The sequence below is a fragment of the Ambystoma mexicanum genome, chromosome 1q (genome assembly GCF_040938575.1).
Source record: "Ambystoma mexicanum isolate Mex_15411 chromosome 1q, UKY_AmexF1_1, whole genome shotgun sequence".
NCBI classification, from domain to species: Eukaryota; Metazoa; Chordata; class Amphibia; order Caudata; family Ambystomatidae; genus Ambystoma; species Ambystoma mexicanum.
In genome coordinates this window covers 50,666,998-50,683,372 of record NC_090922.1, presented here as the reverse complement: position 1 = coordinate 50,683,372, position 16,375 = coordinate 50,666,998, and the positions used below count along the sequence as shown (strand labels likewise).

Genomic DNA, 16,375 nt, shown 5'->3' with positions numbered 1-16,375 from the left:
GATTTGTATAATCTATAGAACAAGTTTAAATTCTGAAATTCAATAGTGCTGTGTGGCCTCATATCTTGTGACTGCATTCCTGAACTGGGGTTAAGCTTTACAAAGGTCATTTTCTAACAGTTTCAAGTTACCCCAAGCTACATCAACAATATGTCCAGGCCTACTCATTTTGAGTTTAAATTAATACATAATATTCAATGTTCATATGGATTTACAAAATCAGCCTTAGTGAATGGATTTTGGGACACCAACCTATTTTGGTGAACAGGGAAGACACTAAGAGGTTAGCGAAAGTCAATCAAGGTGAGGTATCAGGGCGGTCAAGGCTTAGTCTCAGGAAGGACGTGAGAGTGGTCTAGGGCTACAATGAGTACACACAGAGCAACAACAGTAATTCAAGTTAGACGCTACGTATATAAATAATACAATTATTTATTAGGCCTTTATTTTACACACTAAACAGATAAAAATCATTGGTAAATATTGTCACACAAAACCTTACAATATATATATATATATATATACGCCCACACTTAGGACCAACAGAATTCCATGTGAATCATTTACCGGTGCAATGCAGGTGAGTAGTCAGATTCATAGAAATGGATATAACTCTTTAGAAGCTACCCAAAACAGCTTCCCTCAATCTTATAAAGTCCATTCTTGAGATGGTTTGCAGTCTTGTGCCCAAAAGTCAGTCAGCAGTTCTAAAGCATATAGTTCTTCAGGTACATTTATATAGATATTTTCAGGGCCATTGGTTGTGATTAATAAAAAGAGTTCCAAAGTTACAAAAAAGTTCAAGTAAAATTTAGGTGCGTGCTCAACTCCATCCAACACACTAGAATAGGCCTCGGGAGGGAGCCTTAACACAGGTTCCACCAACAAAGGTCAGGTCTGAGTGAATTAGGGTCATGCCTTTATGCCCAAGTTGCCCTACCGGAGATGGGGCGAAAGCAACCAGCATGTGAACTTGCTCCCTGGCGCAGAGTTCTATGGATATCACGTTTGGAGGTTCCATACTTCAGGATTGTTCTTCTGTCTTTTCCCACCGCGAGGGCCGACTATATTCTAGAAAGAAGGGATATGTTGTTTCAATGGATTTAGTTTCGGTCAGTTGCAGTACTTCGGAATCGGTTCCAGACAGCTTCCAGTTGAAGACCCAAATGAATAAAAGTGATGACTTCTGTGGAGAGACAGCCACGGGACACCTCAGGGACACAAAGAAGACACGATCCAATGAAGGTTCCCATACTAAGGTGGTGACATGCAATTGTACAGTGCCATACACAGCAGCAGCCCTAACACAGTGTCCCTTGTAGTGGGACGGCTGAAAATGTAGGTGCAGGTGACTTGTGGCACAAGCTGAAGATTTGACAAGTTCGAAGGCTCTATTCGGAATGACTATGGCTAAAGCGAGATAGCCCAGGATGGAGCTGGTCGGTCCACTGATTGGTCCAGTGACACTTCCTAAGGCTCAGCGGGCACAGATCCTTGAGTAGGGGTCAGGACTGACTGTTCTCACAGCTTGAGGGGTCATGCAACAACAAAGGCCTTCTTGAGATCAGGACAGAGGAGAAGGCTTCACTGGGAACACACTGGAGTCGATGCTGGTCAGCTGCATAGGTCATCTTCGGCTTGTCAGTGGGCTGCTCTTCTTCATAGAAGTCTTGGTTCCAGGAATGATCTGCCGAACAGTCACAGGAGTCCTCCTTTAATCCAGGATTAACGGTCGAAGTAAGTCCAACAATGGTAAGGATCTGTGACTATCCAATCGTGGATAGCCACTGTTCACTACATCTTCCCAGCAACAGAATTTCTAACACCAGAGATGTGGCTTGGGACTAGAAAGACCCAACCCCCTTCTCTGGCACACACGCACAAATCCCCTTAGCCCATGAAGGCCACAGATTTCCCAGGGAAAGGGATTTTCATATAAGGCATTTCCTGACCAAAGACATGAAGAAGGCCAAAAAAACAGCAAAAAACCTTGTGGCATGGCCATCTTAGGCAGCTAGCCACCTTTAGTAGCCATTTGCAGTAAAAGAAGACAACGGTAAAAATATCACAGCTGCCACAAGCCTGACATTTTGGAGGTTAGTAAAGCCTACAGTACTTAAAGCCTGGACAGGATTCAAAACAAGCAAAGAGCTTGACTTACTGGCAAACACTCCAAAGGTCTAGGCCTTGTCTTTTACACAGGCAGAGTTATTGTTTGGTTCTCATCCCTGTGTTCAGCACAGTAAGCCACTCTCTAAATTCAATTAAAAAGGCCTTAGGAATGGTCACAGTCTAAAATTCACTTTGACACTGTTGTAAAATGTTCTTAAGCACACATGCATTTACATGCTTCTTGTATTTTACAGAGCGCATGCTTTTCATCATGGCAGCGAGCAAGATGTGCAATACAACAGGATGCATACTTTTGTGAATTTTGCCTCTCTCGCTCGTGCAGAAAGGCTTTTCTCAGTTCACTTTATTTTAGGCCATTACCTGAGCCTCATTTTCTGTGACAGCATCTAGGAGGATGCTAAAAGTATTATAGATCACAGTGCATCCACTTTTCCATTAGGGAAGACAAGAGACACTTAGGAAATACCACAGGACCTAAGCAACTATCTCTCTCATTTTATATAGTCAGGTATAACTAAGAAATAAGGAATCAGACACATGTGTGCAAGTGCCGGGGGCTCACTTTTAGACCTATTGGTACATAGTGAAGTATAAAACAACCAACTTTCCATACCATTTTCTCAATAGATTCTCAAATGAAGTTGTGCTGTGCAGCAGGAGATATTTACACATTTACTTACATGCAATCTTCGTCTTTTCCTTGAGCTTTTGAGTTCAGTGGAGTTAGAAGTATGCGTTGGCAATTTCACAGGCACCCCCACCGGACTCCTTACGACAGGACATGGCACATAACAGCACATAACAGCTGGGCTCATTGGAATTCCTTTGGAAGATCAAAATATTTGTCAGTTTGTTTTGAGTGTAGGCAAACCTCTGTGGGAGATAGGCTTGTTAGGGGCTTAGGCAGGCCTCTTTGGGACATCCAATGTCTTTTAGAACAGCATAGATTTGTGACTCTTGTTTGAGAGGGTATAAGAACAGGACATTACCCTCATTTCAGGGCAGTTGATTCCCTTTCTTTTGGGCCACTTTTATGGGAATTAGTGCATAAGTCTTTTGGTTCTTACTTCCCTTTTTTTGGAGAAACAAGTAAGTGATTTTATATTGGGATTAGTTTGTGGGGCATTAGAGCATTACTCCCCTAGCCACTTACGTTATTTTGTTTAAGGGGTAGTCTGTCTTTCTCCTGCCTCAGTCCTGTAAGAAGTCATGGGGCCTGACCCCCAAATCCCGCCCCCTGATTCCCACAGGCTCTGAGATCCCTAGAAAGCCTCATTCCCTCTCTCTCTCTAAGGGAGGTTTACACAGTTATCCCACAGTGCAGTCTGTCTCTGTTCCTGCATAGAAAGGAGCTCCCCACTTCCCTAGCAGAAAGGGTGCCCTGCTGGTTCCCAAAAGGAGGGGGGCCCTGTCAGGAGTTGTGAAGTTGTCCCTGACTCTGAGCCAGGAACACCTGCAATCCCTCCAGTCTATCAGCAATGCAAGAAGAGACCACCTCCTGCGTGTGGGCTTACATTCTCTCTGCTATTTCCATGTCACACACAAGGACTGTTAGCCCTTCATAACTTCAAGAAAGGCCTCTGAAAGGACTGTTACATATATGTTGCAGGCCCACACACCTGCCTCCCTGTCCAGTGCCTTGAGATGATGCCATTACAATAATATGCAGTGCTTCATCCTAGGGAAAACCATGTTTGCCTAGAGCAAACCGCCATTCTGACCTTCCTTTTTAGGTTCTGACCAGCAGACGCCCAGTGAGGGATACAAATGCCCTAGTAATGGGTGCATATCTACGTCGTAACACGAAAGGGGGTTACACTGTTAAATGAAAAGTACATGGCAAGAGGGGGCATGGCCTAAAGGCTCCACAGCCCGAGATCTTTAAACTGGCTACTTGATGTCCATGGGCACTAGAACCTGGACAACCAGCACATGAAGCTTGAATTATAGACTCTATGGCCTAGGGAGCACGCCCCAGTGATCTGGCACCTAGACACCTGTCAGCATGGGTGGCTGACGTCCACTCTGAGTTACTGTTCAGGTGCTTAGTCCTGCCATTTATTTTAGGACTGGTTGCTTAATCTCAGTCTGCTCTTTTCATCTTCTGCTCACGTAATCTCTCCTAATGCATATAAAATCGAAACAGCAGATTTCCATTAACCTATGAGTTAACCGGTAAGTATTGTTATATACGGAGGACGGGTGTTTTACTGGATACCACGCAGTTTGTTATTTTTTTGAAAAAGTAGATTTTCCACGCTTTTTGCGTTTAGTGGTAAGTGTTGATTTTATTAATCAATTAGAGTGTGGGCTCATGGTCCCAATTGTGGTCAGCCGACACGTGTTTTGACCTCGTGGGTCTTTATCAAGGCTAATGGTGGATAAATCTTGCCCCCTAGGGGGTCCTATGTTGGTGCTGGATATTTCCTGTATGATACAGCTGGGCTCTTGATGGGTCCTGTGAGAAGGAATGGTCGCGGAGTGTATACGTCCTAGGTCTGTTCCTTCCATCTTTTGCTCACGTCATCTCTCCTAATGCATATAAAATTGAAACAGCAGATTTTCGTTAGCCCATGAGTTAACCGGTAACTATTGTTATATACGGAACGAACAGAACCATGGGATAAATCTAGAAAGAATTATTCTTCAATTGATTTGATAATGTGGTTATTTATGCTACTTGTGGCAAGCAGCAGTGTAGCATATAAAACTTAGAAGCATTATTATTCATAATATAAAGTCAAACTACAAAAATATACACATATTAAAATATCAATATATATATAATTCCATACACAAATGACATACAATGTGCCATTATAATTCATTAACAAGACAGAATAATTATAATCTACCTGCATGATTTTTATACATCTCAATATAAACAAATTAAGTGTGTATACAACCATCAATTTCATGTGACTTAGAGGAAATTCATTTTAAAGACACAGTTCAAATTGTCCGGTAGACCAACTGAATCTTGTGACTTGCGTGGGCAACTAAATTGCCTGAACAACAATCACCAATCACCGATCGGTTTTGACATTTTACGGCCAATTGGTAGCAGGTCTTACCAGGGTGGTAAGTATGTCACAAAAGGGCTGATGTAATTAACTGTGGTGAACCAGTTCCAGACCACTGGGGACATCTTGGCTTAATATATTAGCATCTTCATCTGAGATTTGAATGTATAAAACAATGTATTTAATGTTAATAAGCTGCCCTACTGCTACTTACTCAATTCAAACTATATATAATTTAGTTAATGTACTCACATATCACAGGAAGTATTGTTTTTTACCTGTGAAACCTGTGATGGGTAAGAGTTACAAATTAATTTGTGTGCGACCCCAGGGGAGTGACCACCACCACATATATCTCTGCTTCTGCTGCTGTCAGCCCAGTAAACCTTCCTTTCCTTTAAACCAATGATTAGCAGGTAAATGCTGACACCCACTGAAAATTGGCTCACATTGTGGCGTAGTAAGAAAGAAGAACCGGCCACATTGCAACACGTTAATCATTAATCACACAGCACACTTGCATACAGCAGTCTTCCAGCTCATTCTTATCACTTTTATCTACCACACATTTAAAAGTATGTCTCTGACTTCTATATTCCACACACATCTTCCAATCAAACACGCACCACCCATCTAATCCAGGGCACCACAGGTTCTCCGCTAATAGCTAATGTGAGCACATTCTTGTATGTTTTGAAACACAACTGGTGGTGCACTAAAAGAAGGAGAAACCCCACAACCATTAGTGCTCATAAGTGTATCGCCTCAACCCGTTCTTACTAAGCTGCCTTCATATTCCTCCTGTACTTTTGGGGCAACTCACTTAGCCTTAACTTAGCAAAACACCTCTGCTGGCCATTAATTCTCTTAAATCTTTCCGACCCACCACAAATCTTCGTACCTACATGCTGACACACAACCTGACAATCCTGGCTTGGGGCATCTGAATTCACAAACCAATGCTTTGCCAGTGCCTCTACATTCATCAAAACACCTGGACCCTCATCACCTTCCCTTACCGTTATGTTACCTACCCGTTACACAGAGCTACCCAAACCATATTTCACATTCTGCCATCCATTTTCCACATCATAGAACCGGTTACTTCCATCACTTCTGCATTTTTGAAGAATCAGGCTAAACCTTTCTTGACAAAAACAGGAAACCTAATCTTAGAAACACTTAATCTTAAATGTCAATTTAAAGATTCACATGCTTTTAATGACCTCTTTTTGGTACAAGGTCACTTCGTCCATTATTTGTCTAGCTTGTTGACTCACATTTCACAGACAAAAGCAGACTCTTTTCTAGGGTTTGTGGGGCCCTATGTCACAAAACACGTTCAGCCCCCACAATTTGCATGGCTTTTGGCAGCACTGAAAGTAACATCAATCTTTCAGACCTGAGGGAATGAAGAGATGTTATCAAGAGACAACAACTTTGTGATGTGCAATGTATTAAAGTTTTGATGTGTCTATATGAAGCTGCACTACAATTTAATTAACTTTGAGTGAGGTATTTTTATTTCAATAGTGCAGACTGTGAAAATATAATGTCCTCTTTATTTTGGCAGATAAGCCACAGTGAGATAGAATTATTTGCCCATTGTCACACAATTAAGTTAACTAGTGAAGCCAGAGTTTGAACTTTGTTTGCGATTTTGGCACTTGCACACAAATCTTATCAGCTCCGGCTTTAGTTTGGATAGTCAAATATTAGCGACAGGTGGAGACGTTTCACTTCACTGATAGCCCTCCCCTATACACAAAAAGAGGGACCAAAAGGCCAGAGATGGTATGTAGCTTGACCGTCGGATCCATATTGAGATTTAAAGTTGAATGGTCACTGAAACCTAAATGATGAATGGTTAGGGATCCAGATAGTGAATATAGGTAATTAGACATATAGATGTGGTCGATCCTAGAGGACGGAACGCCTCTGTGCCACATCATCACCTGCCCTTCCTCAGGTCCTTGACATGGTAAAACTAGCTGTAAATCCTATGTTTGTATAAAGATATCACATTGTGGACCCCCTGCATGTCCCAAAGGGATCACTTGTTTGTTATTTAATCTGCCCCCCTCCTCACAGTTTGCGTTAAAGTCTCTGGCTATGATGATATTAGGGGGTAGCTCAGATTCAACTACCATATGAGAAGATTGATCAGCCCATCTTGCATTGAAATTAATGAGTTCCTCTGTGGATTCCAGTAGAGATTTATGATCAGAATGTCTAACCTAGGGGTTTCTAATAGAAATGTCATAGCTAGTAAGTAATTGAGACTAGCAAATATTTCCTCATTAGTAGCCTTCAGACCCAGGTCAATGGCATTAGCAAGGCCGCCCGAGGGCCGGCCTGCCCGGCCTCTTGTAGCTGGTTTGGAAAAGGTGTAAAACCCTTCTAGTTCAAAGTGCGACACGGCCATTGTTTCTTGGAAGAGTAGCTGTCCTGAAGGAGGTTTGTTTGGTTGAAAGCCTTTGCCAGGTTACTGTATCCACAGATATTCCAATTGGTTAATAGAAAAATGCAGAGGTTAAAGATGTTGTTGAGCTGGTCTTGAACTTGCAAACATCTTGAGGGCAGCATTCAGCCACAACCAATCCTGAGCATCTCCCGTATTGGCTACGTTTGTTAAATTTCCATTTTGTGAGACTAGCAGAGTGGTTAAATCTTATCGCTGAGCTTGTTAAGTGGCATTGACCTTTTACTAGGCACCGTTAGAAAGGTCCTGACTTCTTCCACGTTGTTGACTTCATATATGACAAAGCCCAAAGATCTTAAGGTAGCTCGTTCTTCAAGAATCAGTCTGGTGACCAAGTTGGAGTAGAAGTGGCACACTAACCGGTTGCTATCAGTTTCAGAAAGTGCTACGTAATCTATGTCACTAGAACATAGAAGCCGCAGAGCTGGTATCACAAATGAAATTGTTCCAAAACCCTGCTTCTGTTCATAACCAGGTCACCATTGATTTGGGTTATATTTCACCGTCCAATTCATTTTGTGATAGGCCTGTTGGTAGATTTCATGTCTTCAGTTGGTAGTCCTTGATTTGTTGGGAGATCAATACCTGTTGCCCTCAAAGGGCCAGTCAATGAAACAGGAACCCTTTGATCTATTACAGCAGACGGTGGCCTGTGGTTCACTTTGACAAAGTTGTCTAAGGTAACGACTTTGTTGTGCACGGTCAGTTGTTTTGGTATGGCTAGTTCATCATGTCTATCTGTAGGTTGTGAGTACAATGTAAAAAAGGAAGTAACTTTTGGTTATATTATGTTATGTTATTGTAGTTTGTACAGTGCATGGTCACCCGAAGGTATCTTGGCGCTAGAAAGAGAGGAGTAAAACCAACATAAATCAATCACTTTAAACTAGAACAAAAAAGTCTTTGAAGCCCTTCTGAAAGCCAAATGATTTGGCAGGATTTTTGGTTGGTTAACTCTGTTCCCCATCTATGGGGTTGCTGTATCACCCTCTTGACTAGTTTGACCAGTTAAACCCAAATGAGAAGGGGCCTAAATTTCCTGAATAGATAAGTTAATTGACTCCATCATCAGAAAAGATCTCAAAAACTTTAAGGAGGATTTTCTTCTGTTATTGTTTTGCGCTGCCATATTTTTAGTCTTCTTTTTTTGCTGCTGTCGTTGCTTTCTTTTTGGTTTTGCTCTTGTATTCCGTGTGTTAGACTCACAAATTGGGGATGAGGTTTTGTCCAGTACGGTAGAAACAGGCTGTTCCAAATTGAATCGTTCTATTAGGGCGGTACGTGATGTCAACGTGGGGCTACTCCCCAAGTGACAATCAATGAGCAGTGATGGACTATTAAGTGTTAGGCTCTTCGCTCCTGAATTAGGACAAGTATCTGGATCAGACATTATGACCAGGCTGTCATTGTTCAGAACAATGACATCGGCCTCTTTAATCTTTCCCCTCTTCTTTTTGTTGTTTATTGTTGTTAGATTGCTTAATTTGGTTTTTTTGTTTTTTTTGTCAATGCCTGTAATTTGGTGCAAATTATGTTGTGTTGTACCATTTCCTTGATGTTATCATAAAGCTGGAGTAAGTATTCTAGCACAAAATATAAAGTCGAAATTGAAGCTGGGCCCAAAGACTCTGCGTTTGGTAAAATATTGAAATCACGCCTGTATTGACTGTTCCGAGTTGATTCCATTAGTAGTATCAGGTCTTTGTAGTGCCTCTGAATTGTAATCTGTAAATTGTTTAGCTTTTTGCACCAGTAGGGGGGAGGTAGTGAGGCTATGCTGCTGCACACTCCTTGGGTTTTCATCGAAGTCTCCCATGTCCCTACATAAAAGTAGAAAGTATTCATCCAAAATGATTGAATCCTCAAGATTAGCTAGGGAGGGAGTGGTAGAACTTGAAGTAGTCTGAACTGGACCCATACCCAGGTCTTCTAGATTGAAATCCTCTGCTGCATGCACCATTGCCGGAATTATAAAGGAGACCGTTGGAGGATCTATCTGGGGGATCACAAATGTGGCACCTGCAGTATATGTCAATACGCACACTGGGACACTGAACAATTCACATATAAAGCAGGCATCACAATCCAGATAAAAGATCTCATCAACTGCAAAACAACATATGCGGTGTATACCAAAATATGTATCTGTAAGAAACTGTATGTGGGAAGCACTATTGGACCGTTAAGGATACAGATTAGGGAACATCTGCATAGTCTCAGCAACCAATACCCGAGAATACCCATTTCACAACACTGGCAGAAATATCACCATGCAGGATAAGAGTGACATTAGATTTATAGGAGTGCACCAAGCCAGATTGGCCAAATGTGGAGGGGATCTGATACGCCTTTTAAGACGTTAAGAATCTAAATTCATTTGCCTATTACGCTGCACAACTGAGGGTCTCAACTCGGAACATGAAATGCATGTTTTCTTAGGATAGGATCTTCTGTGACTCAACAATGAACCAACTTGTACAAATTTCTGTTCGTCATTTGGGCAAGATATATTTATCACTCAATTATCGCCAAATGGGGATTTAATAAATTGAGGTACAATTTTTCTGTGGATATTCTTAAACCAGATGGACAGTCAGTTATTCATAATTGTTTTCAGGTCATCATAATTGAAGCTTCCCGAATTCAGGGTAAAACATGCTAGGACAACAATGGCCCACATTGTTTACTTTCAATTCAATTTACTGACAAGCCTCCAATGGTGGCGACTTAAACCCTGTCAAAATAATGCACCACATTGGATCAACTCATACCAATCCAAGGCACGTAGAATACTTTCGTTTTCTTGGCATGAACGTTTTAGTTGCCAGGGTATGGCAAATGTAATGCATAACTGATGCGAACGCTCGGACACTATAAACACTGCTGCAGCATGACGCCCACGTGTTATTGAACACGGATGCCGCCGCAGATGATTCCTGACGGACATCTGCCCTCTAACTCTCAGTAGGTACTACATGATATATATTTAATTTGACTTAAGTACAACACCTTCATGGTTTCTAGAATGGCGCTCACAGCACACTCATATATATTTCAGGAATCCAACTCGTATCTTAATCAGCTTCTGCCAACACAGCGAATATTCTTGTGAAGGGACACTTTTTTGCACACAATAGTGTATACCATTATCAGGTAAGCGCATGCTAATATTATCAACCAAGACCTACCAAGGCTGACACAGACACCAAATTAATTTTTATAAATAATTATCTCAACAGCAGTCCAAGCTCACTCCGGGGTGCAGCATACTCGATCTACTAACAGTAAGGGGTAAAACAATTTAAAACTTGAGGTTCCAGATTTCCCTTGATGCTGTTATTACCAAGAACAGTACACCACTAACATAATATATCATTAATTGAACTTGTACTACAGATCAAAACAACCTCATATTAGGGTGAGTTTTTCAGGCGTTTTGGTCATATCAAAGGAAAGATTGATAATCACCATGCACACCTAGTCCTTGTTTGTATTTTTGCATATAGGAGAATAGCTCTGAGTAATTAGTTGGACAGTAGAGTGCAATTTGAGGTGCTGGGGAGAGGTGCTCAGCCTTGGTATCTAGGCTGGGAAGAATACATTGGAGAAATGGTTTCCTGATTGAGGAAACCCGTGTCCCCTGCACACTATCAACACGGCCGTGGCCCGTATAGAGTTTTTTAGGGTACAACTAGTAACCTTATTGATTTTTACAAGATTTGGTTCTTAATTTCAGTAAGTTTCTATGCTTTGCTATGACTGCAAAATATTCTGGAATCTCTCAATTAATACTTGACAATTCATCTGTTTATCAGAAAACCAGTAATTTATTCAGATTTTTAACAAAAAACATTCAAAATATAATCTGGCCCAAATCGTTTCGAGTATCAATTTTCACTCTTCATCAGGGGCAATGTGTTCTGTATTCTTTGTATTAAGTTTAAACACTGAAGAGTAAATAAATTAAATTAATAATCTATTATTCATATTAGTATTCATATGTACATTTAAGGCAAAAACAAGGTTTTTCAATAACCAGTTAGAAGCATATATATATGTTTCTATATACATCATTACTTCATTCTTTAAATTCAGGATCAGTTTCATTGCTCAAAAGACAGATATTAGGAGATGAGCTAATGCTAGGAGCCTATTAAGATAAAGGACAAACCAATATTATCATGGATATGACATTAATTCCTAATGGTTGCAACAATTTGGATGGTGGCTTGAATACCAAATCCTAACCTGAAAGGTTATGTAGAAATAGTTCTGATCTACTGGGCTAAGTGCTGTTATTTTGAAAGCACTTTCTTAAAGAAGTAGAAAAAGTATCCATAGGTTGGAATAGAGTCTATAGATTCTGTGATAAATATTAAAGTAAGGGTGGTATAATAAGAATGATTAGTGCAGGAGGTAATAGTGAATGGTATAGAACTTACTTGTAAAAGTAATGTAGGACTCCACAGGCAGTCATCTAAGGCTTCTCTGTGGATAGGATGTCCCTTTCTGGTGATTTAAGAAAAGAAAAGAAGATATATTGAGAAAAAGGGTGAACATTGGCTGCAAGGCTCAATGTGGTTGCTGAGTAGCCATACTTACAAGTTAAGAGGAAGAAAAGCAGGTTTCCCAGATGTGGTTGTAACCCGAGACTCTCCATCTGCTTCTGAGTGAAAATCGAAGTGGAGCGAGTATTTATAGTCGCGGTTGACGTCACACCGCGCATGCGCGTGATGACGTCACACCGCGGCCATGGTTTCTGATTGGTTTTGATGATGTGAGAGCAGTCGCGGGTGACGTCACACCGCGGCCATTTTGTTTGTTTACCTGCATATGCGTGTGTCTAAATGATGAGAAAAGGTGAAAACAGGGTGTCTTACCCTTCTAGGAGATTCGCGTGAGCGCATAAAAGTCTATCGGGTGGTGAATGCCAATATGTATTGGCTATACATCTTAGACATGGTAATGTGGAAATCATTATGAACTGGTGGTAACGAATATAGTCTGATATGGTGATGTGAACTAATAGAGAAGCTGTATGTGCCATACCATAGACTAGGAGAAGATAAAAGAATAAATATGAATAAAATAGATAAGCTAAAAAATAGATGAGATATAAAAGGAAAGAAAGGGCAATTTAAATAGAAAACACAATAATAATGATATAAGGCTGGTTGTCATAAAATCGAAAGAGGCTCCCTTGCATTAAAAACAATAGCATAAAGACAATAACATTGTCTGTACATACAGTAGATTTGCATAACCTTTTGTCTGACCCACTAGTGGGTGTACATTCTTATTGCCTAGTCATGAGATTGTAATTTCTTGTGTATCTCTTCTGAATCTCTAACCAAGAAATTAATGTAGGATTTTAATCCTGTTTAGTAAAATAAGGTGTAGTTTAGTCAAATTCTGATTTGAATTAAAACATAGGGTGGTCACTAAAGAATAGATGCCATGTCTATGTTTGCAGACTTGCCTACATGTTTACAGAAATGGACCTAAGTAATATTCCTCATTTAGCCCCAGAGGGAACATAGCATCTAACTTTTGGATCCAATAGAGTTCTCTTTGTGCTAAAAGTTTTTGAAGGTCACCTCCTCTTGGTAAGGGATGGACTACTTCAAAGACCACCATTCTCATTTGTGAAATATAATGTTTTTGGTCACGATAATGTCTGTAGACAGGTGACTTCACGTTCTTTGTTCTTATGTTGGACTTATGTTCTGTCCACCTTTCTTTCACTTTCTGATTGGTTTTTCCAACGTAATACATTCCACAGGGGCAGCGGATCGCATATACCACATTTTTTGTATCACATGATGCATATTCTCTCAAAGTTATTTTTTTGCCTGTGTTTGGATGTCTCACATGGTCTCCTTTTATGATATTATTGCAATGTTGGCAATGTAGACAGGCGAATGTTCCTGTTTTCTGTTTAGTTAGAGTGGTCTGTGTTGGTCTTTTTGGTTTTTCAGCTTTGATAAGTTGGTCTCTGATGTTCCTACCCCGTTTGTATGCCATCATGGGGGGATCTGGAAAGAGTTCTTTCAGGGTATTATCTGTTCTTATTAGGTCCCAATTTTTGTGTATGATCCTCTTAACTTTAAAACGTTGACTTGAGTATTTCAACGTGTGTATTAAACATTTCGTTTCTTTCTTTGTGTTGCCTTGGAGGAGCTCTTCTCTTTTTTGTAAATTGGTTCTGACTATTGCTTTGTCCACCATTTCTGCTGGGTACCCTCTTCTTAAGAATTTCTGTTTCATGATGTCATATTCATTCTGTAGAGTAGCCTGGTCTGACGTTTTCCTCTTGAGTCTTAGTAGTTGGCTGTAGGGTAAGTTTTCTTTTAGATGTTTTGGGTGAAAGCTGCTATGATGAAGGCAACTCTTTACATCTGTTGGTTTTCTGAATATCTTTGTCTTGAGTGTTGTCCCTGATCGTTCAATCGTGACATCCAAGAAATTGACCTCCGGTCTACCGATCTCTATAGTGAAACCGATCCTGTCGTTGTAGTTGTTTAGGGATTCCCAGAATTGTATTAGTTTGCTTTCAGTGCCATACCAGATCCCAAAGATGTCGTCTATATAGCGTCTCCAGCATTTCACCTTGTCTCTCCATAGTGGATTTTCTAGTACAAATTTAGTCTCAAATTGGTGCATGTTTTGGTCATATCAGCCACCCCGCTATTTATATGCGCAAGATCTCAAGTAGTATAAATTCACATATTTATTTAGGAACTCACATTACAACCTTGGAGGAGGATAACTCACCCATAGCACAAAATAACAATTATGATTAAAACAATACCCTCGCATATACCTGTATTTGGGTGTTTCACATGTGCAAAAACAAAGAGGTGATGGCTGGAAGGTTTAAACTGAATCTTAACCACTGGCATTGCTCGGGGCAACCCTCCAGACCATCGTTCTTTGCCTGCCAAGCCATTACAGAAGGGGAAAGACCATATGCAAATCAGGCTTGGCCCCACCCCAAAAGGGGCAGTCCAGCCCAAACTGCTAGGTCACATCCCTTCTGCACGAGACCACAAGCATCCCCAAACATGTTTCGCCCTTGTTGGGGCTCATCAGTGAGGAGTAGCTTGGGTCTCTAGGCCCAGCAGGTACGGGACCCACGTCTGGGCATACCCGTCCCACTCGGGGTGACAAAGCAAAAACAAAGAGGTGATGGCTGGAAGGTTTAGAATGAATCTTAACCACTGGCAGAGACCCTTTTGGGGTGGGGCCAAGCCTGATTTGCATATGGTCTTTCCCTTCTGTAATGGCTTGGCAGGCGAAGAACGGTGGTCTGGAGGGTTGCCCAGAGCATTGCCAGTGGTTAAGATTCATTCTTAACCTTCCAGCCATCACCTCTTTGTTTTTGCTGTTTCACATGTGCACCTCAAGTAATACTTAGCATGTTACACGATAAACAGCACAGTGACCAAAACAGTTTCATCATAAGAAATGCATTAATTGTACAATGCCTTATTATAACCATGATAATAGCTATCATAACATTAATTTCAGTTTTTCTATGTTCGTTTGTAGAACTACCTGCATACCCATCCTATCTCTGGTATGTTCATTCATTTATTGATTCAACTGTTTGTAAATACCTTTTCACATGCAATCAAATTCATTTATTTTGCATCTCATATTGTTTATTTATTTATTTATCAATCCTTTTGTTTGTGGTATCACTTACATCAATTGGCAGCCTTGATGAAGACGATGGGCTTCATTACGAGTATGGAGGCAGCCATGCCCTTAATAAAAGGCATGGCGGCCCCCATACCGGGTTCCAGTACCCGGTTCTGTGAATGAGGAATGGCCGGGTCATTCCGACCTTGGAGGACCCGGTAATTCCTCATGCACAAAACCATTCCCAGTTCCCATTTGAGCCCCCATAGGGCTCAACGAGAATGGGGATGGAGCTAATAACAGGCCTGTTAATAACGGGCCCGTTATTAGCTCCTTGTTCCCCTCGCAGGACCCGGAAAGGACATCTGGTTTTACCAGACGTCTGTTCCGGGTCCTGCTAGGGGACCTCGTAATCAGGCATCCCATAATGAATGGTGCCGGTCCCGTACCGGCACCCTTCATTACGGGAGCGCCTGCCTCATAATGAGGCCCGATGTGTTGAAACACGTGTAGGCTGTAAACATTGAAATGTCGGGAGATTGCTCTTGAAATTTAAGTAATTGAATAAAACTATTTTTGCTAAGCGCATGTCACTAGTACCAATGTGGTGTATTATCTCTTGTGGTGAAGGGTATAACCCAAGTGCTAGGCGTGCAGCTGGCGTTTAGATTGACCCTTTGTTTTTGGTTAAGTGTATTGGGATTCCAGTTTACCCACATTTTTTGTTCTGTCTTTCTGGGGTAGATCAACGATCTGGTCCAAGTTGTTGCTCACTGATTCCTTGTTGTTAGAAGTGCCAGTTAAAAAGGCCAACTCCACCCCCCTCTCCCGAGAATATTTGGCTGCTCCGAAAATGGCTCCAATTGCCCTTGTATTTCAATGCAAATCTGGAAACAAAGAAACAAAATAGGCATGGTATCAAGAGAGACACAGACTCAATAGTTGAAAACCTTTATTATCAAACTTTGTGGAGTTGGTGTAATGCCTACCTGGCCCTAACTCTGAGGGGATTATTCCTTCAACTGATGTGTCTAAGGGCTGCCAATGGGCATAAATTCAAAACCAAAGTTTGTCTGTGTCCAAACCTATGCTT

At 41.1% G+C, this 16,375-nt stretch overlaps 1 long non-coding RNA gene across 1 annotated transcript in view; it reads right to left on the bottom strand.

Annotated features, from left to right (window-relative positions):
- Positions 1-4,413: 4,413 nt before the first annotated feature.
- LOC138520977 (uncharacterized) overlaps positions 4,414-16,375 on the bottom strand; it is a 93,685-nt gene continuing 81,723 nt past the window's right edge. Inside the window, exon 3 of the long non-coding RNA XR_011282898.1 lies at positions 4,414-4,665. This is a non-coding gene — a long non-coding RNA (uncharacterized lncRNA). The remainder of the gene's footprint in view (positions 4,666-16,375) is intronic.